Source organism: Rhineura floridana, chromosome 12 (assembly GCF_030035675.1).
Source record: "Rhineura floridana isolate rRhiFlo1 chromosome 12, rRhiFlo1.hap2, whole genome shotgun sequence".
Classification (NCBI taxonomy): Eukaryota; Metazoa; Chordata; class Lepidosauria; order Squamata; family Rhineuridae; genus Rhineura; species Rhineura floridana.
Window position 1 is genome coordinate 39,350,022 of NC_084491.1, and position 27,155 is coordinate 39,377,176.

The window sequence follows — 27,155 nt, forward strand, 5'->3', positions numbered from 1 at the left end:
TATAGAAAGTGAGGTCCCAGGTTCAGTCCCCTGCAACGCTTCTCCAATGTCAATGACCAAACGACAAATGCTGGAAAAGGCCACACCCTGCCTGAAACCCTGGCCAAGACCTGGCAGAGTAGATGAGGGATAGAGAGAGAGTGTGGCCCTCCAGGACTCCAGCCTCCATTAGCTGCTGCCAGCATGGGCCATAGTCAGGATGATGAGTAGTCCAACAACCTCTGGAGGACCACATCTTTCCCTTCCCTGGAGTGGATAATAGGATGTAAGAAGTTGCCTTATCCTGAGTCAGACCATGGGCACATCTAGCTCAGTATTGTCTACACTGACTGGCAGCAGCTCTCCAGGATTTCAGGGTGTCTCCCATTCCTAACTGGAGATGCCGGAGGACTGAACCTGGGACCTTCTGCATGCAAAGCAATTGCTCCACCACTGAGCAATGGCTCTTCTGCAATCCTGGAGTAGACACATACTTGTAGTCTGACTGGTAGAAGCTGTTTCAGACAGTCATATATCATGGGCTCCTTTTGGGAGGAAGGGCAGGATATATATATATAAATTGATAAATAGGGTTGAGCGCTAGTAGGCACCAATTAACAGTGTGTGTAAGGCTTGTTTGGTAAATTCCGCTGAGCCCAGTGGGACTTTCTCCCAAGCATGTTATGATAACTAAACCTTGAAAATGAAATGGACTGCCTTCAAGTCGATCCCAATTTATGGTGACCCTACGAATAGGGTTGTCATGGTAAGCAGTATTCAGAGGGGGTTTACCATTGCCTTCCTCTGAGGCTGAGAGGCAGCGACTGGCCCAAGGTCACCCAGTGAGCTTCAGGGCTGTGTGGGGATTCGAACCCTGGTCTCCCAGGCCGTAGTCCAACACCTTAACCACTACACCACACTGGCTTATGCCACGATAAATGTTTCTCTTTGAGGTGCCCCTGAAGACCCTTTGTTGCTCCCAAGCCAGAGTGCATGGGATGGCATCCTTAATAACTGCTAGCATACAGACAAGGCTATGGTCTGAAGGCACATGAGGCCAGCACCCTGCTGAAGCTAAGCAGGGTAAGTTGTGGTCAGTGCCTGGATGGTAGACTGCCTGGGAACCATATGTAAGCCACCCTGGATTTCTAGCATGAAAAGTAAGGTGGGCTAGAAATGTAATAAATAAACAAATAAATAAAAACATGAAAACTACTGCAGTATTTGAGTCTGGGCTGCTGTCCTACACTGATTTCCCCCACCTGTTGGTAGCCTTAGGGGGCCCCTCGCTGCTAAGGGTCCGACAAAGCTACAAGCCTGTCCCCTTGTGCCAACTGGCACAGGGACCCTGCACGTAAACAGGCTGGCACACACTGTAAGGAGCTTTTCAAATGCTGGGCCTGCCACAGAGAGTTCTGCCACCAGACATGCAGTTTGGTTACCTCTCCAGAGAGGCAAGGAGGAACATTTAAATTGGCCCTTGGAATATGCTTCCAAAGTACCCAAGAGTTCTAATCCCAAAGCTACACCAGACTGGACTTGGTTGGGAGACCCTCTTGAGAAGTGCCCTGCAGTCATGCTGAGTGAGGTATGTGGCTGACAAGGTTGTAGCTCAGTGACAGAGCATCTGCTTTGCACGCAGAAGATCCCAGGTTCAATTCCTGCCATCCTCATTTGGGGCTAGAAATGTCTCCTGAAAACCCTGGAGAGCTGCTGCCAGCCAGTGTAGACTGGGGGTTCCCAAACTGTGGTCTGTGAGCTTCATTCAGGTGGAATTGTATGGAATTTATGATATTCGTATTCGCCGCCCAGAGAGCTGTAGCTAGTCGGGCAGGATAGAAGCTGAATAAATAAATAAATAAATAAATAAAATTCAGATTGTAATACTATCAAGTACAAGATAAGAAACAAAAGAAGCAATTAAATGCAATTAAAATATGATACTTTGAAGTACTTTCACTTGAAAGGTTGTCCCACAGAGGAGGGCCAGGATCTCTTCTCGATCGTCCCAGAGTGCAAGACATGGAATAATGGGCTCAAACTACAGGAAGCCAGATTTCAGCTGAACATCAGGAAAAACGTCCTAACTGATAGATTGGTACGACAATGGAACCAATTCCCTAGGGAGGTGGTGGAATCTCCAACACTGGAGGCCTTCAAGAGGCAGCTGGGCAGCCAACAGTTCGGTATGCTTTAATTTGGATTCCTGCATTGAGCAGGGGGTTGGACTAGATGGCCTTATATTTTTTATTTATTTTATTTTATTTGTTTCATTTTTAAACCGCCCATAGCGAGTGGCTTTCTGGGCGGTGTACAAGAAGCTTAAAATACAGAATATCATAATAAAATCAACCTACCAACAGTAAACATAAACAGCAAACAAAAAAGATTTAAAGTTATAACATTAAACGCTTAAAATGCCTGGGAGCATAGCCAGGTCTTAACCTGGCGCCGAAAAGATAGAAGCGTCGGCGCCAGGCGTACTTCTTCAGGGAGGCTGTTCCACAGTTTGGGGGCCACTACAGAAAAGGCCCTAGATCGAGTAACTGTCCTCCGGGCTTCCTGATGGGTTGGTACCCGGAGGAGGGCCTTAGATGCTGAGCGAAGTGACCGGGTCGGTTCATAGCGGGAGAGGCGTTCCACAAGATACTGCGGTCCCACGCCGTGTAAGGCTTTATAGGTCAAAACCAGCACCTTGAATCTGGCTCGGAAACAAATGGGTAGCCAGTGCAAACGGGCCAGAACAGCTGTTATATGCGCTGACCGGCTGGTCCTCGTCAGCAGTCTGGCTGCTGCGTTTTGCACTAGCTGAAGCTTCCGAACTGTCTTCAAGGGCAGCCCTACGTAGAGCGCATTACAGTAATCCAACCTAGAAGTTACCAGAGCATGAACAACTGAGGCGAGGTCATCCCTGTCCAGATAGGGGCGTAGCTGGGCTACCAACCGAAGGTGGTAGAACGCATTCCTTGCCACCGAGGCCACTTGCGCCTCAAGAGACAAGGAAGGATCGAAAAGAACCCCAAGACTACGAACCTTTTCCTTCAAGGGGCGTGTAACCCCATCTAGAACAGGGTAAACATCCACCATCTGGGCAGGGAAGGCATTCACCAACAGTGTCTCAGTCTTGTCTGGATTGAGTCTCAGTTTATTAGCTCTCATTCAGTCCATTATCACGGTCAGGCAGTGATTCAGCACATCCACAGACTCACCTTAGAGGTCCCTTCCAGCCCTACTATCTATGATTCTATGAAAAATCATACAGCATCTAGTGCAACACATTACAATTGCTACAAGCATAAAAATGATTAAGTGATCTGCCAAGACCCTCAGCAATTTTCGAGTGGTCTGTGGAAAGAAAAGTTTAGGAACCACTTGTGTAGACAGTACTAAACTAGATGGACCAGTGGTCTGACTCATTATCTAAGGCATCTTCCTATGGTGGAAGAACAGACAGGCAGAAAATGAAAAAGACAAAGATGTGAAAAAAATGAGAGATCCCACTGAATTTGGAGGGTTAAGTGGGAGTTGTTGGGTTTTGGACTGCCGCAGACAGGATGAAAACAAAACAAATCCCCAAAAGGTATTTCTCAGAGGATTTGCACAACTAACACCAGAACCCAGGCATCCTACCTGGTTCCTCTTGGTTTTTGATTATAATAGTGACTAATGATCGTTTACTCACCTGGCAAGAGAACAGAGCGAAGCTTAAAACCGCAGTTTGCCAAAAGCCAGAAAATCCATGTACTTTCACAAGCTGAAGATTAGGCCTCCCTCCCACCTGCTTTTGTCCATTTGCCAATGTCACAGTTTGGGAAAGTTCAAAAAAATGTGCCCTGGCCCTCTCACTTCCACCACCTCCACCGCTAAAAAGCTTGGATTGCTGGGCCCAATTTTTCTGGGAGGGCTCTTAATTGGATATGCAAATTCCATACTCTGAATTTTTGAAATCTGAGACACACCTTTGAAACTACTAATTCTTTCTCTATAAAACATCCAAGGAAGGAATAATATATTGTCGGTAAACAGAACAAGGGGAGAAAACAAGATTAGCCCCTAATAGATCAAGCCAAAGGCCCATTGTCTCATTCAACATCATTTGTTTCCTTACTATTTTCTAAATTTCTGCAGTCCGAGGCAAATCATGTTGTGCATTTCTTGGACATTTTACAGAAGGAAACCTTCATTTCCAAAAACGTAGTTTCCAGAGATTTCCTTCTATTAAATGTCCAAGAAATGAGCAACATGATATTAGTGCATAGGAGAAAATGATGGATCAAAGCAAAGCTCCATCGTTTAGCCCAGTATTTGTTTCCAGCAGCCAAAAAATGCATGGGCAGCTGGTCTTCAGTGGTAGACTATCTCTGAACATGGAGGTTCTATTTAACCAAGAGCTATTGATAAAACTATGCTCCTTCACTTTGTCTAATTCCTTTTTTAAAAGCCAGCAAAACTGTGAAATCATTTTATTTTATTTTGCATATGCTCCTGACAAATCTGAATGAAATAAATCACGAGGCTTTTCGGTTGCTTGGCAAATTAATATTTTTACATTAGTTACATCACAAACATTGTTGGTTGCAATCAAATTAGAATTTTTATGTGTCCACAAGGTGTGATAGAGCCATTCAACCGCTTGAGGGATATTTTGGGCTCATCAGATACCTTGGGTGGTATTCAGTATTAGTCCTACTCAGAGTAGACCCACTGAAGTTAATAGTCACAACTAATTTAGGTTCATTACTTTTAATGGGTTTACTCTGAGTAGGACTTAGTTGAACATAACCTGTTATTTGTCTAGGTGGATCAAAGTTCTGATCTGGAGCCAAACTTGAGAGTATTTTAGTTTTGGTTTGAAAATCCAAGTTGATATAAACGTTCTCCTGTGGTGTCAGATAATATATTCAATATATTCAATTCACGCTACAATCTCCTTACGGATCTGCACAGAAGCTTCATAGGGATGTACCTTTGGCCAAAGTAAATAAAAAGGAAAGAATGAATGAGGGAGGGAGAAAAGATGGAAGGAAATTGGTTGAATGAAGCATTGAGTTATCCTGGGTTAAATTAAGAAAACAGATAATTCTTACCATTCAGAGCAAGTAAAATGGTCCCATCTTATGCAAACAAAACATTTTGGTGGTGAAATGAATTTGCATTTTTCCCTGGCTGTCCTCTCTTTTTAACTTCTCTGTTTCCAGTATATCATCACTTTCTCTTTATGCTGTTATTAATCTAGGAGTATTTTCTACCCCATGCATCTGTTTTACTAAGCAAGTAGTCGATTTGTCCATGATCATATGCGACTGTAAATCCAGAAACCATAAAATACATCTACAGTTCCATATTGTACATCATAAAGGCAATCAATTACATGTTCTCCTGTATATGTTGGATGCACTTTAATTAATTGCCCCATAAATAAAAAAGCAAGATTGCCTTGCAGCCCATAAAGTTAGTTCAAAGCCGCAGAATGCTGAGGATAGAGATTTTACCTCCACATATCATATTTCATCTGAAAAATGTGTAATTTTGTTTTTCCTTCTTGTATTGTTTTCAAATATTTATTAACTGCCTAGGAACCAGTGGAAATATTGGGCTTTATATTAGCAGAAGACACGTATGCTTGTGCAAAGCAAAGGATCTAGTTTTTGCCCATCCAGCGAGGAAGGGGCCATAGGTCAGCAATACGGCATCTGTTTTGCATGCACAAGGCCCCAGGTTCAGTCCCTGGGAATCTCCAGGTAGGGGTGGGAGGTAACCCTGTCTGAAACCCCAGAGCACTGCTGCCAGTCAGTGTAGACAATACTGAGCTAGATGGACCATTTAGCTAACTCAGTATAAAGCAGCTTAATGTGTTCCTGTATTCCTATTTAGGGATGGAAGAATCAGTTAATTGCACTTTCTTGTTTTTCCAAACTTAAATTCGGTTCTCTTCATTTCTGGAGCAATTTGCATTTTTTTTTAAAAAAAATTCTTGTGAAAATTTTTCAGCATTTTATTGCAAATTTCTCCTAATAAACATATGCTTGTCTGCAATTCTGGCTAATGTACACATTTTTGCTAGCAACGACTCCTAATTTAATGCATTTTTGTATGTTATTTTCACTAGTATATTCATTTTTATATACATCTCCTCCTAATATGCATTTTTGTAAAGATGGTTTGTTCGTTGGAGAACTGCTTTGCAAAATTCGGATAAGTGTGAATTTTGAGGGATTGCTGCATTTCGGTTATCATATTGTTCCAAAAGTGCAAATTTGGTAAATTCAGCTTTCAATGTGAACTGAATTGAATTTCTCCCTCACTCCTATTCCCATGTTGCTGATTCTCCATCTCACAGCACCCCCCCATGCCTTATTCCATTCTTTTCCCAGAGAGTCCCCCAACCCTCAGAAACCATTTTTTGGGGAAACTGCAGTGGGCAGGGGGAATTGAGAAAAATTGGATGCCCTGACATCTGTGAAAGTTAAGTGCTTTCCACTAGTGCAAAGCCATTGTTGGGTACAACCCCTGGTGTAAACCTTTTTAAAGAATCTGTATCACATTGTTTCACATGCATACTTTCAAACTCTCCAATACTTCTATCACAACTTGCTAAAATACCAGTGGTCTGGAACATTTTTGCTAAAAATGAAAAGATCACACTTATTTGACCAGCCTTGGCTGGGAAGCACTTATGCAAGCTTCAGAAGAACACTATCGAAAGGAACAATCGCACACTCATGCTTCAGGTAAGAGAGTCGCTTCAGGTAAACAGGATCGTCCAAACAACCCCCTTGGCAGACTCACATCACTTGCCCTTATGTAAGTGTAGACATGGCTCCAGCAAGCCCTCTATACCTCCTTGAAAAAATGCTCTGTGGAACCCAAAAGCTTGCACTCCCCAACTACCCAAGCTAGCCCAACAGAAAGCAAGTTCCTCCTCAGGTGCATGGTATCTTCTTCAAAACCAGTAATTGCAAGACCTCTTTGTACCAGCAGAGGGAGGCAGAAGGTGTTAATGTTCTTCGATAAATTTGTGAAATAGCTGCCTCTCTTAGACTTTTTGTTGAAAGATCAAAATAAAATGATGATATTGGGATTTGACGATTAACTAAGACAGCCTATGGAGAAAAGTGATCCTGTATACATTAAGTGATCCTGTATGTATACATTAAGGGACAGGTTTGATGTATATTATATACTTATAGCTGATCTGCGACAAATCGGAAGTCAACTATTTTTTTATTTTTTTTGTTGTATTGTTATGTTTTTTGACTTTGTTTTGTTTGTCTTTTGAAAAATTTGAATAAAAATTATTAAAAAAAAAAGATAAATTTGCGAAATAGCTATATAAATTTATACAGGGAGTTTTAACGTCAACGATAAAAGATGTTAAGAGACAGAGGGGGTGAGTGCATCTTTTTACAGTGGATGTGAGAGCCTGCAGAAGGAAAGCTGCGTACTCTGTCATTCCACAAGACTCTGCCAGGCCCAGAATTCCGAAAACAGAATAACGTCCTCCACCCTGCATTCTGTAGTCAAAACAAGAGTGTCATTGTAACCCCTTTTGCCCAATGCCCTGTCCTACATTGTAAACTTAATGTTATGATCTCCTGACCATCACACAGTCTCCCTGGTCACCATCAATCTGGAAAATGTTGCAAAGGACAACTAGGCTCTCCATAATGGGATCTCCCAACAGATTAAGAAAGGGGGAAAAAGTTATACCTTTCACCCTCTTGTCCCTTCTGACCTCTTTGCCTCCGAGACCGAAGTCATGAGCATAACTGGCTCTCCTTTGTAGCCACCACTCTTGAAGATCCAAACAAAAGCCAAGGGCTTCATGTGTCTGTCTGAAGCCAACTGTGCAGAACAGCTCCAAATCAGCCTCCAAGCAAAAGTAAAAGAATACCAGCGACCGGAATGATAGACTTCGTTGCCCGTGAACGGTTTAATCCCAATCGGCACTGAGTGCAGAAGGAAGGCAAGCCATTTCAAAACTGAAATAGTTTTTTTTTTTACTGCTGCCAAAACAGAAGAGGTTGGAAGCCGTCCAAACAGAGAGGGGTGTGTTGCTTGCGTACTAGCTGTGAACATCATGAGAACATGAGGTAAGGTTGGCATTAAAAGCTGGCAGCCAGCTTGGGCTCTTAAAGAACATAAGAACATAAGAAGAGCCTGCTGGATCAGGCCAGTGGCCCATCTAGTCCAGCATCCTGTTCTCACAGTGGCCAACCAGGTGCCTGGGGGAAGCCCACAAGCAGGACCCGAGTCTTCTAGTTCTTTTAAGCTTAGCATCACCCTGCCTTGCTTTTTTTTTTAAAGTCAAGTTCTTGGAATTTTCATGAGGAGCTGGAGAACACAACCTCCCCCCTCCAAAAAAACCCCCTACCAACCTGGGCCACTGGGCTACTGCTACACCTAGGAATAGACAAATCTGTCGGTTCTCATTTGTCCAGTTTTCAGTTCTCCACATTTCTGCAGCAAGGTGCTCGTGTTTTTAAAGTCCTCATGAAAAACCATCAGTATTTTAATAAGAATTTCTCCTAAAAAAACCCACAATTTTTTCTGTGCCGTTTGGACTGGCATACACACTTCTGCAAGCCATTTCTGCTAACAGAATGCATTTATAGGTGTGATTTTCAGCAATATATGCATTTTCATGGATACTTTCCCATCATGTATCCATTTTTGCACACAATGGTTGGAGAACTGCAAAATTTGGAGAAGTGTAAATTTGGAAGAAGCTGTGCTTGGGTTTGCAAATTGGTTTGAGAAGTGTGGATTATGTAATTGCTCATTAAAATGCAAACAAGATCAACTGTCTGCTGCCTCTTTATGCCTGCACCTAATTTTTAAGAGGTTTTCTCCTGCCCTCCTTCCAATACTTGTTGCTCATTGCCAGTTTTATTAAAGAGAAATGCAACCAAACCACAAAAGGCTGGATCCAGAGCCAATCTCCCCCCCCCTCAAAGCTTAAATTGCATTTGCAGATCCAGAAGAAAATTATATGCAGATTAATGAAACAAAGCCCTGAATCTTGTTCAGCTTCCTGCGGCTTTGTCTGACTTAATGCCGAAGTTGAAAAGGAGCAGGAGATGGTACATTTGCTACAGTGCCGATCTCAAATGCCAGGATCTTCCGGAAGTATTATTTATTTATTTATTTATTAATTCAATTTATATACCGCCCCATAGCCGAAGCTCTCTGGGCAGTTCACAACAAGTAAAACATCTGATATACAATTAAAACCACATATCAAGCAATTTAAACATACATTAATAATATCAAAAAATTAAAACATATGTATACACATACAAATGCATATTAAATATTAAAAACACAACCATATGTTGCTGGACTCCCTGTCAGCCGTAGCCTAGATAAGCATAGAGTCTCCCCCAGCTCCTGTCCTGGAAAAGGCTGCTGTGCCTTTAACACCTGTGTGTGCTAAGAAATCCACAAGATGCTGCTCTCCCCAACCTCTACAGTTGGTCAACAAGACAAGTCAAATCTGTGGAATTCCTTGCGTCTCATTCAGACCGATGCACAAAATCTTTCAAGGAAGGGGCTAGGAATGCTCTGGGAATGTGCTGAGAATAGTTTCTATACTGGGCTATAAGGGACAATAAAATATGGATGTCATATGTCGTGCATTACACAGAAGAAGAAGTCATAAGAACACAAGAAGGGTTCCGCTAGGCAGACCAAAGGCCTATCTAGTCCAGCATTCTGGTCTCATGGATGGTACAGTGGACAACAGAGCTGCCAATGGGAGGCCCACAAGGAGGACGGTGCTATTGCACTCAGGTCCTGCTTGTTTCCTCAAAGCTTTTGTGCATTTAACAGCTGGATGACAGCAAGAAATCCTGTAAATTCAAGCTCTTTGGAGACTTGATTGTTGACCCAAGGGTTATGGTTCTGAATCTAGATCTTCTATAGCCCACTTCAGCTGTACACGGTTATGCTCTGTGGCCCTCCAGACGCTGTTGGTCCCATCAGCCCCAGCCAGCATTGACAATAGTCCAGGGCTGTTGGGAACTGTAGTCCAGCAATGTTCCCCATCCCCCCAAGTCCATGTTTGCCAGCATCATCTTATGCACTGTAAGCTGAAGAAAATTATGTATTTTCTTAACACCAGCTGCATTTTTTGGAATGAACAATCGTTTGTGGGGAAGGAACTATCTCACCTTGATGGCAAACTTCCCCTGGGGCCATCTTGGTAGGCAGTGCCACAGAGAGAGAGGAAGAGAGTGAGAGAGAATACTGGACAAGCTTGGAGAGTTACAAAGTTTTTTAAAAAAAAAATCTGCTTGATCTTTAGCAAAGCTTTAGAACGTATTTTTAAATTGACAGATTGACCCATGAAAGATGAGTGTGTTTGAGCTAAGTCTGAAGCATTTATAGGAGTTTGTTACTCACACAGAAAAACCAGATTAGCACTTTGCAAGATTGTCTTGGGTTGTGCTCACTAACCACGGAAAAACGGTGTAGTAATTTGAGTGGTTATTAGGCTAATTACTTTCAATTTCCCTTTCTACAAAAACCATTTACAGTTACTTGATGGTGGTTATCTGTTCAGTAATTTTCGACTCAGGTGTTAATTGTTCTTAATTCCCCCCCCTTCTTGCTTTATTGCCCTGGATAACTATTTATCTTAGATTTGGTAAACTGATAGGATGTCTTCTGCTGGTTATCTTTGCTACGTCGCTTGCTTAAAGCTATGCTCTAAGAAATGAAAAAGAAAAAGAACAAAGCAACAAGATATTTGCAGGTTTCAGGCCCCACCCTTGCAATCCTGCAGGAGGGCTGGCATTACTAAAAGATGAGGCGAATACAAGAGGATCGCTGTTCATCCACTGAGCTGCCTCGTGTCGCTACATTCTGCAGGCCTTTCCTGTGCTTCCTTTCGTATCTTTTTAACTAGATCTCTCCATTTCAGAATGAATATCGTTATCAGGGCTGGAGGCTTGGGTGCTGACCTATGATTACAAACAACTTTAGTCCCAGGCTATGGTCTGAAGGCACACAAGGCCAGCACCAGTTGCGGCCAGTGCCTGGAAGGGAGACAGCCTGGGAACCATATGTAAGCCGCCTTGGGTTTCAATCATGAAAAGAAAGGCTGGGTAGAAATGTAATAAATAAATAAAACAAACATTAAAATGATACCTTTATTTTATTTTTATTTTTTAAAAATTAGCATAGCTCAATAGCCAATAGATCTATCTTCATATGCAATGTCTTTGACAAACTGGATATATATGGTTGTATAAATAGATTAAAAAATGAATAACGCATGTGATTACATGAAACAAATATTTTCCAAAGCCAATATCTGTAGCCAGACATGTTCTGACTAATCAGTCGTGTTTACTAGTAGATAAGGAATACAGAACACAAACCTGAGCATGAATTCAGAAAGGTATAGTCATATTTAAAATGATAATACATGCATGCTGCTGTTGCTGGTGAGAGCCTGGTGGAAGAGAAGGAGGATGGGAGGAGAAAAGGCCGAGGGGAAGGGTCATAGCTCAGTGGTAGACCATCTGTCTGGCAAGCAGAAACTCCCTGGTTCAATCCCTGGCATCTCCAGATGAGACCAGAAATGTCCCATCTGAAACCCCAGAGAGCGGCTGCCAGTCAGTGCAGACAATACTGGGTTAGGTGGATGATGGTCTGACTTGGAATAAGGCAGTTTCCTCTGTTCCTGGGAAGGGTAGTAGCTCAGTGGCAGGACTCTAATTTAAGATATGCAGACAATACCATACTCTTAGCAGAAACCAGTAATGAGTTGAAAGAATGCTGATGAAAGTTAAAGAGGAAAGCACAAAAGCAGGACTACAGCTGAACGTCCAAAAGACTAAAGTAATGACAACAGAAGATTTGTGTAACTTTAAAGTTGACAAATGAGGACATTGAACTTGTCAAGGACTATCAATACCTCAGCATAGTCATTAACCAAAATGGAGACAATAGTCAAGAAATCAGAAGAAGCCTAGGACTGGGGAGGGCAGCTGTGAGAGAACTAGAAAAGGTCCTCAAATGCAAAGATGGATCACTGAACACGAAAGGCAGGATCATTCAGACCATGGTATTTCCGATCTCTATGTATGGATGTGAAAGTTGGACAGTGAAAAAAGCGGTTAAGAGAAAAATCAATGCATTTGAAATGTAGTGTTGGAGGAGAGCTTTGTGCATACCATGGACTGCGAAAAAGACAAATCATTGGGTGTTAGAACAAATCAAACCAGAACTGTCACTAGAAGCTAAAATGATGAAACTGAGGCTATCATACTTTGGACACATCATGAGAAGACATGATTCACTAGAAAAGACAATAATACAGGGAAAAACAACAGGGAGTAGAAAAAGAAGAAGGCCAAACAAGAGATGGATTGATTCCATAAAGGAAGCCACAGACCTGAACTTACAAGATATGAGCAGGGTGGTTCATGACAGATGCTCTTGGAGGTCACTGATTCATAGGGTTGCCATAAGTTATAATTGATTTGAAGGCACATAACAACAACAGGCACTTTACATGTGGTTAAAATGCATGGTGTGGATGCGATGACTCTTTCTCTCTGGCCACACTGTTCCTAGTTTTATCAATATGAATCACATCCCTCTCAGTTACCCCCTGACCACAAATAAAAAAAGCCCCAAATGATTCAGATTTTCCTTGTAAGGGAAAGCTCTGCAACCCCTTGATGAATTTGGTTGCCCTTTTGTGTGGACATTGCGTTGCTGCTTAGCTGAAGAACATCAAGTCTGCTTCACGAGAGGCAGCAGAGTGAAGAGCAAAATCCAGTGATGGTGGGGTTGACTGTTCCACTTCAGGATGCAGGTGGGGAATATCACTGAATGCCTAAACCACATCTGAGCTGAAATTTCTGAGAATTTCTGAGATTTTTCTTTTTTTCAACCCCACCCCAAAAGAAGGCCACTTTGTAGAGCTTTCTCTGAATACTCTACATCAGTTGTTGTTGTTGATGATGATGATGTGGTGGTAGCCACCTAGGAACATAGGAAGCTGCCTTTTACTGAGTCAGACCATTGACCCATCTAGCTCAGTATTCTCTACACTGACTGGCAGTGGTTGTCCAGGATTTCAGACCGCGGTCTCTTCCAGCCCTAGCTGGAGATGCTGGTGATGGAAGCTGGGACCTTCTGGGTGTAAAGCAGATGCTCCACCATTGAGCTGCAGCCCTTCCCCTTCTCCATTTATCTTCCACTATGTCCCAGAATGATGCTAAGTCCAGGGCATTGTAGAGGAAACAAAATTGTGGACACGTTGCCAGTCTGGTTGCTGGTGGTGCAATCTGCAGTAGCATCAAGAAAACAAAAAAGGAAAGAAAAGAAGCTTCCCCCAATTCTTCTGCCCACAAATCAAGAATTTTGAGAGAACATCTGTGCAAAGCTTTGGCCTAAGCAGCTCCTTGCAAGCAGAAAACTAGCATATCAGAGAGAAAGGTTCTATGCTAGCTGTTGAGCTAGTTAAACATTATTTTGTTTTTTCTTCGAGGGAGCTTTTTTTAAACAAAGAGCATTAAACATGTGTCAAACCCCCCCCCCCAGCAATCTGAACTGATGCAGGCCTTTTTGCCACCTCAGGATTGTACTGCCTCTTCCTGCTTGTATGTGTAGAGGCAGTGTGGTATAGTGGTTAGACAACTACTTTGGAGACTCGGGTTCAAATCCCCTTACTCAGCTGTGAAGGTAACTGGGTGACCATGGGTAGCATTTAATGTGAGCTCTACTCAGAGTAGATCCATTGCAATGAATAGAAATGACCAACTTAAGTTCATTAATTTCAATGGGTCTACTCTGAGTAGGATCACAATTAAATATAAGTAAATAAAATGAAATGACAAAATGGACCGCTTCAGTCTGCATAGTTTTGGATGTCAAAAACTCCTGGCCATTTAAGAATCTGCACAGCATATAAAGTCCTGGGATAAAATCTTGTGTTCAAGTAGAAATCTAACTCCCTTCGAGTTTCAAAAAAAGATGAAGGAGCATTCAGAACTGGAATTCACCATCTGTGTCTGAAATAGTGCTGCCTATTGATAGTCTCATCCTTGCCTTATTCTCCTCCATGTATGTGGACCCTGAAGTGCATTTTAAAAAGCTAATGTTGAAGATATAATCCAACAGGTGACATCACATTTCTGGAAAATGAATGGGCATCAAAAGATTGCATGCTCTATCACTCTGCAGAAGGCCTAACCTGATTCCCTTGGTCATTTTGACATAAGATTGATGGGGATCTCACCTCAGGGCTGATGAGAAGAAAAATCAGCTTCAACAACCAACGGGGGAGATGGAAAACGATCAAAGCTCACTTGCATAACTCGTTTGAGGAAGGTGTTTCATAAACATTGCACAAGATGGAAGAATTATGAAGGGAGAACATCTCCCAACCTGCCTCTAATTACTTGCTCCAGCTTTTCCTTCACCTGCAGAGCGAAGGCCAGAATAGTAGGAACGCTACGACTAATGATAAAAAAGGGCTGTTTTGTAACTGATCTATAAACCTTTGGCACACAACCCGCTCCTGAAGACATCCTGCCGACACCGCCAGCCGTGCCGAGCAACGAGGTGAAGGGAATGAATAACAGCGCGTCAGCAGCAGGGCCATAGTGGGACGGTGGCAAGAGATGCAGCCAGAGACAGTCAGATGCCTCTGGACCCGTCACACCAAGCTGGATGCCTCATGTAGTTGGCCTTCTCATCAACAGTAGGCCAGTTCCTCTCGCCTAATCTTTCACGGCCTGACAAAGTTCTCCATGGAAACAGGCACATCCTTGGCTGCTGTGGGGGTTCCCTCTGCTCCACACCCCCAGGCCTCTCGCCAGAGCTTACTTACTTTGGGCTATGTGGACGCCCTCCTGTCAGGCATTCAGCACCATTCCCTTGCTACTTTGGAGGCAGGGTGCCTCTGAATGCCGTTTGTTGAGAATCGCAAGTGGAGAGAGCCACAGGAGATGAGAGTGCCCTTGTGCTCAAGTTCTGCTTGCAGGCTTCCCAGAAAAGTCACCTCTAGACGGCTGCTGTGAGGACAGCATGCTGGGCCAGATGGGCCTTTGGCCTGATCCACCAACCAGGCTCTTCTTCCCCTTGCCAGAAAGGCCTCCAGAGCTTTGCCAACCCTATCTTTGGACTAGCAATGGGGGAGAAATCCAATTCAGTTCGCATTTAAAGGGGAATCTACCTAGCCGTCCGACGCAATATGCAAACTGAAACACAGCCGTCCTTCGAATTTCATACTTCTCCAAGTTTTGCAGCGCTAAGTAGTGTGTTCCTCAGTGCATCTGCTTAAGCAGAATGTGCATAACATGCATACGCTAGTGAAAATAACATACAAAAATGCTTTACGTTAGGGAACACTTTAACAACAGGGAAATTATGCTTTGTAAAAATGTGCACATTAGTTAAATTGTGTGCAAAACTGTGTCAGTTAAGAGAGATTCACACAAAAATGCTGATGAATTTTCATGAGGACCTTTAAAAAAATTGCAAACCAATGTGGAAATGGGAAGAACTGAATTTAAGATTGGAAAAATGAAAAAAGCAGAAAAGCCCGAAACGGACAGATTTTGTCCATTCCTCCTTTTGCCTTATACTTCTCCCTCAGCATTGCCTGTACCCTTCAAATGTACAACCCTTGGCTGCTCGGAGGTCTCCTGCTCTCTTCAAATGGCTCCGCCTTTTCTACCATGCTGTCCCTTGTACATGAAGCTCTTCAGCACAGCACCTTTGCAAATCCACCTTTCTTCCTTCAAATTGCTGCTCAGAACCCAGCCTCTGCAATCTTGCCATTGGCTCCCATCTTCCTCTTTGGGAGACATGAAACTGAAGTATATGTACTTGCATCTGCTTGTCCACATCTCAAGCTGCTGTTGCCTCTTTCAGTTCCTTCTCTCTCTGCTGTTTGGTGACCCTTGATTCTCCCTTCCTTTCCCCACTCTTTGATGTGTCTCTCACTCTCTTTCATTTTTTCATCTTTGGGAAGGGCTGTAGCTCAGTGGTAGAGCATCTCCAGAGCTTGGAAAAGTTACTTTTTTTGAACTACGACTCCCATCAGCCCAATCCAGTGGCCATGCTGGCTGGGGCTGATGGGAGATGTAGTTCAAAAAAATAAGTGTTCCAAGCTCTGCATCTGCCTTGCGTGCAAAAGGTTCAATCCCCGGCATCTCTGGGTAGGGCTGCGAGAGAATCCTGTCTGAAACACCGGAGAGCTTCTGCCAGTCAGTGTAGACAACACTGAACTCGATGAACCAGTGGCCTGACTCAATATAAGGCAGCTTGCCATCCTCCTGTGTTCCCAGTGTATGTGTGTCTTTCTGTAAAGCACCAGGTACACAGACAGTGTTGTAGAATGAGATTTGATAGGTGTTTTTTAAAACATGCTTTTCTATAAAAGAATGACAAAGTGGCTTACAAAATATCTACACATCAGTCGCTAAAAAAAATCATAAATGAGAGCCTTCCCCCACACACAAAAAAGAGCACACCTCACTCCTAACCTCCTTGCACACAGTTTATTTATTTATTTATTTATTTAATTAAATTTTTATACCGCCCCATAGCCGAAGCTCTCTGGGCGGTGTACATCAAGATAAAAACATTTCATATATAATTTAAAACCACATGGTCAACATAATCAACAATAAGGACATACAACAACGACTAAAAAGTTAAAACATAGTTAAATCCATACTGAAATACCAATAAATAGACAATAAATACAAAGTACCAAAATACAAAGTGTTTCAATACAAAACTAAAATACTAACATACAAGATGGTTCTTGTGGCTGTTCTGGTTGTAATATTGTGTTCATCCTGGTGTTGAATGGAGAAAGGTATTTTTATTTCTAGTGTATTATTCTGGATGTACACTTTAATTGATGCGTTTAATTCTTTAATTGATGTATTCATTAAAAATTCATTAAAAATGTATTAGTATGCATTTTGTTGCTGTAAGGCTTCCTTTTGTTATAAGCAACACACATTATCATTATCAACAACAACAACATGCCTTTCACGCAAAGGTCCCAGGGTGAGTTACAAGAATTTTATAATACTACCAGGTTGTGTGAAATACCTCTCCCGCCTCGCAGTCCAGCTCTGATACTGGAAGTAGGCTAGGAGGGAGAAAAACATTGCTTAATGCAATAGAGTACAGCAAGGTAAGTCAGCGGAAAGGAGAAGGTTTAACTTCCCTAGCCCACACACTATTTTGCTTGTAAATTTATTTATTTATTTATTATGCATAAAATTATGCCTAATGCAAGATGCCTCTAGACTTCTTACCATGAAAACATCAAATCCCTGTCTCAGCAATGAAGTCACAGTCTCTCAGCCTAAGCTACCTCAAGGTTGTTGTGAGGATAAAATGAAGAGGGAGGACACCCATGTAAGCCACCTTGAGCTCCTTGGAGGAGAGGTGTGATATAAATGCAATAATAATAATAATAACAATAATAATAATAACAACAACAACAACAATAACAACAACAACAACAATAATAACAATAATAACAATAATAACCATCATCATCATCAGTGCATACAACACTATGAGATACGAAATTTTAAAAACACATCAGTGAACATCCCTGACAAAATTCCAATTTAAATGGAAAACTTCTTGTTATAACAAATTATTATTATTTTAACGTACCCCTCCTAATTAAAACAAACAAAAACTCAGGGTGGCTTACCACAATAAAATAGGCAAGCAATGTACAGAATGCACGCACTGGACACATACTGCAAATATATCAACAAAATACAAAACAGTAATCATTTATTAAAGTCATGTGTTAGCCACCTTTCCAATGATCAAAACCAACCAAACAAAAAGCAAGCAAGCCCAGCTTCAAAAATTTGTCAAAGAACTGTAAAAATACTCTACCAATCAAACAAGTGAAGCAGCGGAACCAAGAGGGAGAAGATATGCTTTTTGCAAGCCTTCCGGCAAAGACGGCTGAAAGAGAGAGGAGTGGACCCCAGGGGGATGTCAAAGCCCTGCCTCTCATCATGCCCATTCTTACTTTGTGTAAAGTTGGTACTCAAAGCAGGGCTTGAGAAGATGATCAAAACTGGCATGAGAAGGGAGAAAATAAATCAAGAACGGGGAATCTGTGGCCCTCTACGATGCTCCTGGACTACAACTCCCATCATTTTTGACCCTTGGCCATGCTGGAGCTGATGGGAGATGGAGCCCAACAAAATCTGGAGGACCACAGGTTCTCCAACACTGTATAAGTAGACCCTCACACCCCACCCACACTTTTTATGAGCCTACATATGGTTGCCTCCACCATGTCTACCTTGGTCCTAAATCAGTGCAAAATCATATCTGGGGAGGGATCCACGGATAATCTGGTTTAGCCTGGCAACTGTCCACATGCCTCTAACCTGATCAGCCTGCACATTCCAGAAATCCATGTGCTACAACAAGCAGAATGCCAACGCATTAGAGAAAGGCGCTAGTAGATAAAAGCAGCTTGAGATGACTCATAGTAGCTAGCCAGCCAGACCATATGTTGTAACAATCCCACTTCTAGGTCACTGGGAAATTCAGTCCTTCTCCCTCAATTATGGCAACTAGCCAAGCCAGGCAGGTGAGCAAGAAAATCAGCATCCAATATCTGATATGCTGGTACAGCTGCAGATTTCACTGCTGTTGATAACAAAATATCTAGAGAGGATTGGTTCTGCAACTGGAAGCCCTTCTAACAGGTCACCAGGGTTGTGTACGCCACCCCTAAAAAGTGCACATCCTTCATGAAGGCAACACAAACTGTAATCAATTACACAAATCAAACATGCATATAACTCTGCCGTGTTTTGGAAATAATTTATCAGTTTTTTGGGGGGGGGGGCAGAATCCCTTCACCCACCCTCAATTCTTCAAGGGGTGCTGCATGCAGCTGTTCAGAGGATGAAAGGGTGTGACTACAGAGAGGTGATGTCTGAGCAACTTGACCAAAGTCACCCAGGAAAACTTTGGTGGAGGAAAGGGGGAGTGCAAATTCTTATCTTTCTCCAAATCCTTCCCACCTTAATGTGTTTCCCCCCCAAAGCCATATCTCATATAGGCATCATAAAATAAAATAATCATTGCTCATAAATAATAACAGCTTTGCAAATACCATCACGACATGTATTAACATGTACAACCAACAAGGCTTTACAGAAGCCAAAAGAAAAGATCAAGAGTTAAGAAATGCAACATGTTACTCCTGTAGCCCAACAATCCTAGGATTGAGCTGAAATCAGATTGTCCTGAAAAATAGTCCTAAAATGAAGTTCTGTTCAGAATAATATGTTCTATTATATGTTCTAATCTGTTCTGTTCCATGAAATATTGCCCTCACTTTAATTTGGCTTTGTGACATTGTTCGATATCCAAATTTGATTGGCTAGGTGGTGCTGTGTTGAGTGATCTCAGATTGGCTAGGTCACATAACCAGCATGATTCAGTGCCCTCTTTTCCCTTTCCATTTGAACAGCAGACAAGAGGGGTGATAAAAAGGTGCAAAACAGCATGAAATGGTGCAAAAAAGGTAAAGAGATCCTTTTTGGGGGTGGGGGCATTCTCTCAGAGAATGTCTCTGCAGCTTCAAACTCTCTTTTTAACACAGGAAATGTCCACACACAAAAATTCAGTTTAGCCCCAATGGAAACCTTGTAATGCTACAATGGGATACAGGGCTAGTTTATTAGGGCAGGGTTAGCCAACATGGTGCCCTACATATGTTATGGACTATAACTCCCATCGTCCTTGGCTATTGATCAATGCTGGCTGGGGCTGATGGGAGTTGTAGTCCACAATCTCTGGAGGGCACCACATTGGCACCCCCAGCCTTAAGAGAAGAATCACCAGAGACCCCCTTTTTTTTCATTCCTGTTCACATTTTAACTGTGGACTCTCCTCATCTTTGGACAGTAACAGACTTATGCCACAAATGAGTGCTGTGGATGTATAAGTGGTGCAACTGCATTGCAACTTCCCACACGCTTAGTTAAGCACAAGATGAGAAGAGTTGGGCAAGGGCTCCCCCAAAGAGACATGGAGCCTTTCCCTTTAGGACATTCCCATACACGTTTTTGCCCCTGGGAGATGCCAGCTGGCCTCTCTAACTGGGATTTGGAATTCACAGGATCATCTTTTCAACCCAGCCCCAACGTTTTGGTTGCGTAGTCAAACTTATATAGGCTTCCCAAGCCACAGTGTAAGTTGAGGTTTGATAATATGCCAAATTTGGATTTTTAAATTTGTTTTTAATGATGGAGATTTTTGAGTCGCTAAAACAGCATCTGGCCAAGTGATTCTCTTCAAAGTGACTAGGGGAGGTCAAAAGTACAAACTCTTCAAAGATGAAGTCACCCATGTCATTGGGACTGATAGAAGCCACCCCTGTCACACGAGCCCAGCACCACGGCTTGGGGCCTTGAATCACAGTCTTACCTCTCCCACTGAAACTGATGGGGCTTTGCAAAATGCTTAACTTTGACAATATCCAGGCCCTAGTTAGTTTCTAAGAACTGAATACAAATTGATGGGAATCACATGTATGTAGAGTTGCTGTTGCGCTCAGGTCCTGCTTGTGTGCTTCCCATACGCATCTGGCTGAGAACAGGATGCTGGACTCGATGGGCTCTTCTTATGTTCTTAAATGCACAAAAGACCACTTGTGAAAATTCAAACTCTTTGGCTATCCCTTGAAACTCTTCAGATATTTTGCCTGTTCAGGATGTTCCTGTTTCGCCTTCCAAGTGGAATTTTGTGACATCTCTAGTGCCCTAACCTTTCCTTCGCAACCTGGCTACTGGTCCAGCTTTTGGAAGAAGGCGATGAGGCAACCTCTTCTGTTGGACCCACTTCTGCTGGAAAGAGGGCCTGCTTGTAAACTGGGCAGGGGGTGGGGAGCAAACTTGTGGCCCTTCGGAAGATGTTGCTGGATTCCAGCTCCCGTCACTCCTGACCATTTGCCATGCTGGCTGGGGCAGATGGGAGCTGGAGTCCAACAACATCTGTAGGGTCACAGGTTCCACAACCCTGCTGCAAATGTTGTACACTCACCTAAGCTTTCCTTCTGCTCTGGCCTCTTTCCACCACCTCAACAGTGCCAGTCTTTCTTCCTAACCCACTAAATTCAAGTTTCTGTTCTTTACCTTCAAAGCTTGGCAGAGCCGCATCCCCTCCCACCTCTCTCCTTATCGCTCCCTAGCTGTTCTCATCGTTGCTTGTTGCTGCCATCGTTATTCTACCTCGCTCCAGACATGTTCGCTTTGGCCATGGCACTTCTGAAACTTGGAAATGGGTCTCTCGCACCTCCCTCCCAACTCATCTGTGACCCCCAACTGAACAAAAGGAATTAAAGCTCCCTGAGGAGGAGTGAGAGCTTCTTCAGTGCTGTGCAGCCCAAGTCAAGGATGACCACAGATGATTGTTAAAAAGGATAGATAGGAAGCCAAGGGGAAAGCACTGGGATCATCTCAGGCAAGCTGACAGGCTGCCTTGTGCCATGCCCCACCTCTGATGGGAATTTATGTTGGCAACAGAAAGTACCCAAGAACTGCAGATTAACAACAACTGGCACTCACAACAATGAGTTTTGGCCAAAATGAAAAATAAAAAAGAGGAAAAAAGATTAAGCATTAATAAAAATGAATAAGAGTGAAGGAAATCAGGGGCAGAGATCAACCTCTGCATGCAGAATCTCCCAGGTCTAATGTGCGACATCTCCATTTGAAAGGTCTGCAGGAAGAGACCTTGGAAAGATCTAACCAGACCTTGGAGAGCTTTCCAGAGACCTTGGAGAGATCTAACCATTAGATCACAGGGCGCTAGGGAGGTGAGACATTTTGGCACAGAGCGTCACATGCAAGTGGAGAGAGTCAGCACCGGGTGGGGCTAGTTAATCAATATACATTACATTATATTAATTGATGGATTGCTTTATTGATTGTTGTGTAAGCTGCTTTGTGACCCTGGTGAAAAGTGGTCTATAAATAAATAAATAACAGTCTTGTTCTCTGCTGCCTGAAAAGGGCAAGGCTATGTCTGATGGGCTTAAGTTACAGGAGATTTTGGTGGGACATTAAGAGAAGCTTCTCAACAAAAAAAGCAATTTGACTATGGAGCCAAGGACCTAGAGGGATGGTGTGTCCCTCCCTCACAGGAGGTCCTGAAGTAGAGGCCAGATACCCACCTGTTGTTGGGGATGCTCCAGCTCTGGATTTCCTAGATCAAGCATGGGTTGGACTAGATGACTTACAAGACCTCTTCAACTCCAAACTTCCATGATATGATTTTAATGAGCTTTTAAGGCACGGTGTATTTTACTCACGCTTCTGCTATTTTTACTGTTTTCCTTGCTATCTTTACTGCAGTTCTTATTGATAAACTTTCACAGTTATTTTATTGTTTAATGTTAATGGTTGATATTTTACTATGTTAACCAACTTGGGAACTTTCACTGAACTGTAGGATAAGCATTTTAGATAAAACAAACAAATAAAATAAAATGTGAGCTGAGTAAAGATTAGGGCTCTCCCAAAACATTTTGCCATCCTGAGCGGTTACACAATCTGAGTATCACACCCAGAAATCTCATCCAGTGCAGAGATCAGCTCTTCCATTTCAGTCTTACAGACTTAATGTGTCTAAACTCTTCCAAATTCCAAGCAATTAACACCTGCATAGGAGATGTTTTTCTTCTTTGTGCCTCAAACAGGCTATCTGTGAAATGGGTGCAGCACTTCCCTTCAGAAGTTTGTTGCAACACCTGAACTAATGTTCTTTTTGAAATACTCAGAGAACCCTGAAATGTGAAGGGCTGACACATCGTAAGCTCTCAGCAAAATTACTTTGCAGGAATTTAGCTGATTGCAGCAAAGAATCAGCCAGCTATGACCACATTCACACCATACCAATTCCGCTATTATTCCACTTTAAACAGTCATGACTTCCCCCCAAGAATCCTGGTAAGTGCAGTTTGTGAAGGGAGCTGAGAGTTATTAGGAGACCTCTGTTCTCATTAAGCTACAATTTTGAGAGTCCTCTGTGAAGAGGGACTGACTGTTAAACCACTCTGAGAATGATAGCTCTGTAAGGGGAATAAGGTTGTCCCAACCATTCTCAGCATCCGTCACAAGCTGCACTTCCCAGGATTCTTTGGGGGAAGCCATGATGGTTTAAAGTTGAATAATAGTGGTTGAACATAAGAAGAGCCTGCTGGATCAGGCCAGTGGCCCATCTAGTCCAGCATCCTGTTCTCACAGTGGCCAACCAGGTGCCTGGGGGAAGCCCGCAAACAGGACCCGAGTGCAAGAACACTCTCCCCTCCTGAGGCTTCCGGCAACTGGTTTTCAGAAGCATGCTGCCTCTGACTAGGGTGGCAGAGCACAGCCATCATGGCTAGTAGCCATTGATAGCCCTGTCCTCCATGAATTTGTCTAAGTATGTGTATGTGAATGTGGCCTGACTTAGCCCAGAGGGAGGTCCCGCATGCACACCCTGCTCTTCTTCTAAGTGACGGGCTGCTTCTCAAAGTTTATTTCATATCATTTGGGTACAAGGTACTAAAGCCTTTTCAGCCCAAGGGCCACATTGTAACCCTTTTGGGGGCCACATGACAGCTGCGTGCCCAAAATTCAATATGACCAAAAAGTGGGAGTGGTTACCCCACATTCTCATGCACACACACAAAGATCAGAGCACGACAAACACATCAGAATGCACACACACACAAACACACACACACGGCTAAATTGGGGTGGATCTGGTGAGCCAGTGAAACAAAGGTTCAGTCCGCTGGCCAGATCAGGCCTCAGCTAAACACGACTCTGTATTTTCAACACTATGTGATGTTTGGTGACCCGATTCAAAAGAGGGCAGGGATCCGTTGTGTGGAAGACAGCAGTGTTTCCTTATATGATGACTGTTCCCTCTTGCTTCTATACTTTTATGGAATAGAAATTCAGCCTCAAAAAGGATACAGCTGAGATGAAAAAGATACAAGAGTTGTAGTCTGCTGAGTGTTACTCAGAGCAGACCTATTGAAATTAACAAACCTACGTTATTCATTTCTATTAACTTTAGTGGGTCTTAGGGTTGCCAGGCTCAGGGCCTGAGAATGATTCTGTATCTTCAAGAGAAGAGAAAATTCAGCCAAGTGCAGGTGTTCTTGCAACACTGTAATGGGAAAAACCACAAGGTGGAATTCTCCCTTCGCCCTGCACAACTTTTAAAGATACAGAGGACCTCTTGGAGGCTGGGCCTGGCAACCAAGAGGTCTTCTGTATCTTTAAAAGTTGTGCAGGGGGAAGGGAGAATTCCATATTATGGTTTTTCCCATTACAGTGTTACAAGAACACTTGCAGTTGGCTGAATTTTCTCATAAAGATACAGAATCATTCTCAGGCCCTGAGCCTGGCAACCCTAGCGGGTCTACTTTGAGTAGGACCAGCACTGAGTACCGCCCAGAAAAAGAACATTGCTGGAGAACAAGGGTTGGGTACCTTTTTGAATTCAAGGGATGTATTTCTTTCGGGCGGGGGGCATATGCCAGTGATAAGTGGGGCCAGAAAAATGAATGTAATGTGGCCTTTGTATAGTAGGCCACCCCCCATCCTCCATCCAGACAAACAAGAGGCATTATCAGAGCTGAAGGACTCACTCCAGCCAGACAAAACACTCAAGGAAGGTGCAAAGGTGAGGGGTGGATCCTGGAAAGATGTAGTGTAGCTTGGGAAGAATTCCAGGGGCCATACAGAGAGGCCTAGAGGCCACATTTAGTGCCCCCGGTCTGAGGTGCCCCGTCCCTACTTCATAATCATTCCTACAACAACAAGAAGAACAAAAGGCTCTTAAGAGGCAGGGGCTTTCAAACAAAAAACAAAAGGGAGCCAAGCCTGACCACTAAGGGAACAGGAGCGGCTCCAGCTCTGAGGGCACCCTGGGCAGAGTACCCCCTGCGGCCTCCTCTCCACCTGCCAGAGGGCTTCAGCTTCAAGCAGCGCTGGCTCACTGTGTCTACTCAGCCATTTTGATTTCCCCAGAACAATGCTAGGTGAGGGGCATTGTGGGAAAGGACAAGACTGGCCAACTCCAGCTGTTTGGTGCTGCTCAAGAGGGCTGGGCCAGGAAAAAAAAAAGGTGTATGAGGGGGGCAGGGTAGGCTTCAGCAGTGGGTTCTGCCGGGGCCCTAAAGCACTGGCAGCTGTCCCAAAATGCCAGGTGCTGACAATAGCCCCGTAAGGGAGGAGATACATTAGAGGCATGTCTATATTTTTATACTCACAAGCATTATGGAAAGATTAGACAGAAATGCTAGCTCTCAGAGGCATCCAGTGAAACCGAGTAACATGGCAGCCTCCGGACAGCTGAACAGAAGCATTTCTTCACGTAAGGCATCATTAATGCAGACCAGCCTTCCCCAACTTGGTGCCCTCCAGATGTTTTCGACTACAACTTCCGCCGTGCTCGCTGGGGGCTGAAGGGGAGCTGCAGTCCAAAACATCTGGAAGGCACCAGGTTAGGGAAGGCCAATACAGATTCAAGGATTTACCCCATTCCAATCCTTTATCGTTCACTGTATTCCTTCTGCCATCAAGTCCAGAACTCTGCTTTTAACTAGGAGGATTTCTCGGGTTAATTTTGGGACTGGAGCAGATGCAGTTTTGCCAAAGCGTTTGGTTCTTTAATGTGCAAAAAAAAAGGAAAACAAGAAAGAAAAAGAAATGTTGGAAGTGCCAGGAAATGCTGGGTTCCACATATAACCAACCGCTTTCCTTCCTAGCTCTGCCCCTTTTCCTCCAGATTCAACGCTGGCTCCGCCCCTCACTTGGCAGATCCCGCAAAGCTCCACCCTGACTCTCCAAGGTTTCTCCATGACTCTGCCCCAGTCCTGCCAAGGCTTTTCCAACTCTGCCCCTGTTTTGCAGTCCCACCCAATGGACTAGCATCTTGGAAACTAAAGGTTTCAAACCTGACTTCTAAAGGAAGAAGGGCAATGCAGGCTGCGAGGGGAAAAAAAGAATGCCAAACGATTTGACAATGATTTGCGGTGTCAAATAAAAAAAAAGATAAGACATCAGTGCTGAAGGTTGTTGGAGATGGTTGTGGGATGTAGGATTAAATGTTCTATGTGTAGGGTTCCTATGGGCATCTGGTTGGCCACTGGGAGGACAGGATGCTGGATTAGATGGGCCTTTGGCTTGATCCAATGGGGCTCTTCTTGGGTTCTTATGAATAATAATAGCAGGGGAGGGCTGTTGCCTTTATGCCCTGCCTGTGAGTTTCCTGGAGCCATCTGACTGGGCACTGTGAGAACTGGATGCAGGACTAGATGGGCTATTGGCCTGATCCAGCAGGGCTCTTCTGATGTACTTATGAAGGCTTCCACCAGGGTGTGAGAGAGGCCCTAGAAAGGCAGAGTGAAACTGGGACTGATAGATGGCAGGGAGAAAGAAACCAGAGGAAGATCTTACACAGCACTCAACGGATCGCAACAAAGGGATGACAAAAACAAACCAACAAACCTCAGAAACCCTTCAGGGCAACAAGCCCAGATCTCACAAAATTAAAATGGGCTGGCTTGCAGGTGGCTTGCATAGGAGAAGATTAATTAAATGCACACACGTTCAGTACTTTATGCCTTCAAAGGAGTTCAAAGGAGCGAGGGCGGCCTTGTGGCGCGGCTGGGAAATGCATGTCAGGAGACAGAAATGCTGTCATGCTCTCAGCTAGCTCTGCATCACTCAGGCTGAGTTTATGAGAGCCTCCGCTTTCAGTTCCGCCAAAGAAAGAAGACAACATTGCCTGATCGTCTAATTAAGTACATGGTCTCTATTGAAATTCTGCACTGGGGGGGGGAGAATTCTGCAACCAGTGCAAATGATGGAAATGCAGCTGATTTGCATCATTTGAGAACACAAGAACTTAAGAAGATCCCTGCTGGATCAAATAAAAGGTCTGTCTAGTCCAGCATCTATCAAGTCTCACAGCGGCTAATCAGATGCCTTTGGAAGAACCCAAGCAGGGCATGGAGGAAACAGCTCTTCTATGTTATTTGTCCCCTGTCAACTGCTATTCCAAAATATGTTACCTCTGAAGATGTCTATACTGACATTATGACTAATTGCCACTGAAAGATCTCCCCTCCTCCATGA

General features: G+C 43.5%; 1 protein-coding gene across 2 annotated transcripts in view; it reads right to left on the minus strand.

The window, feature by feature from the left end:
• The window catches only part of POU2F3 (POU class 2 homeobox 3), a 126,891-nt gene that overhangs the window by 36,846 nt on the left and 62,890 nt on the right, over nucleotides 1–27,155 (minus strand). Inside the window, exon 1 of one of the 2 annotated variants that reach the window (XM_061593081.1) lies at nucleotides 7,690–7,937. The exons of the other annotated variant lie outside the window; for it this stretch is intronic. The gene's annotated coding sequence lies outside the window, so the exon portion shown is untranslated. Of the gene's footprint in view, nucleotides 1–7,689; nucleotides 7,938–27,155 lie in introns of those variants that run through there. 2 annotated transcript variants of the gene reach the window in all.